A 1,561-nucleotide genomic window follows, 5' to 3' on the forward strand; every position below is an offset into this window, starting at 1 on the left:
GTCTTAGTGTTTATTTGTTGTGTTCAGAGTATTTCTCATTCTTTCTTCTTTCTCACTTAGATTTAATGGGTCATTTCTCTACTCCCAATTCATATTCACTCAGGAGCCAAGATTCAAAACAAACCTTAGCCCTAAAGCACCAGATGAGTTCTTAGAGGCACACTTGGCGGGGGGGGGGGGGGGGGCTATTTCCTCTGCCCCCAAAAGAACAAATAAAACTGGAAGGGGAAAAAAGAGACAGAGGGAGGGCAGAGTGAAAGTCAACATGGAGAAGGAAATGGTCAGAAAGAAGAAGGACAAAAATTTTCAGCGGTTCAGAGACAAGGTGAAAGATCTGATTTTTCCCCTACGAGTAACCTGTCACTCAGTAATCCTGGACAGCTGTAGGTTCTCCTGATGAAAAGGAATATGGGAACTTGGATCCTTCGTATGAAGATGCAGGCATTAAAACAACACATCCAACCAAACTCTTACTGTAACCACAGTCACAAAGGAACTGAATAAAATCCTATACATGAGGCAGTAGTAAAAACCAATGTCAATTCTATTTCTTCCTTTCCAGTTAGCTACACCTATCATATTTGTTTTATTTCAAATTGTACTGCCTTCAACTTTCAGTACAATGTTAAGTAGAAATGTACCAACAATATAATAATAGCCACCCTGGTTATGTTTCTAACTTTTAATATTTCTTAACTGAATACAGTATTGGCTGTAAGTCTAAGATACCTGTTTTTATGCTGATGAATTATCCTCTATTCCTAGATTTTTATGTGCTTTCCTTAGAAATGGGATAGATTAAAGGGTCTTCTGGTTTTTTACTGGAATGATATTTTTTTAAAAGATCTTCTTTTAAAAAAAGATTTTTTTTTTATTGGTCTAACTGGAGTGTTATTTCTAATCAAATTAAAAAACATTTGAATTGAATTAACCATGATAATGTCGAACAACTTTAAAAAATACAGAGAATTTGGTTCGCAGGATTGACATTTTTACACCCACATTTATAGATAACTTGGTTCTCTCAACCCCCCATAATTTTTGTTAGGTATCAAGATTAGTGAAGCTTCAGAAAAAACAGGTACCATGATTTAATTGTTAACAACACAGGCTATCCAAGTTCATGATCACTGAGTTCACCGAGTATTCTGGCTTCAACCACTTACTTGCTATGTGACCTTCAGCAAGTCACTGGACTGACAAAGATTAGGGTGACAGAACAGAATGTAAATACTCTAAACCTTCTTAGGGTTAAAATGGCACAATTAACTACTGTTGAGAAGGGATGGGAAAGAAAAGATGTGTTTTCTACTTCTTTATATTTTCCTAGTTTGGGTTAAAATATGTAATTTTTTTTAATCTGGACTTAGAAATTTTATTTTATTTTTTCCTTTTTTGGGGGTAACTTTACTTATTTTTTTTAGAATATAACACTATTTTTTTAACATATGCAATTATTTTCCATCATTTACAATACAGTAGTTACAATGACACTCCAAATGGATAAGCAAAGTAAAAAATCAGAACTCCAACTTCTATTTCATGTAATTAGACTTATACA

At 34.1% G+C, this 1,561-nt stretch overlaps 1 long non-coding RNA gene across 1 annotated transcript in view; it reads right to left on the reverse strand.

Annotated features, from left to right (window-relative positions):
• LOC115294525 overlaps positions 1 to 1,561 on the reverse strand; it is a 4,985-nt gene that overhangs the window by 1,992 nt on the left and 1,432 nt on the right. The gene's annotated exons all lie outside the window — the stretch shown is intronic.

Source organism: Suricata suricatta, chromosome 6 (genome assembly GCF_006229205.1).
Source record: "Suricata suricatta isolate VVHF042 chromosome 6, meerkat_22Aug2017_6uvM2_HiC, whole genome shotgun sequence".
Taxonomy (NCBI): domain Eukaryota; kingdom Metazoa; phylum Chordata; class Mammalia; order Carnivora; family Herpestidae; genus Suricata; species Suricata suricatta.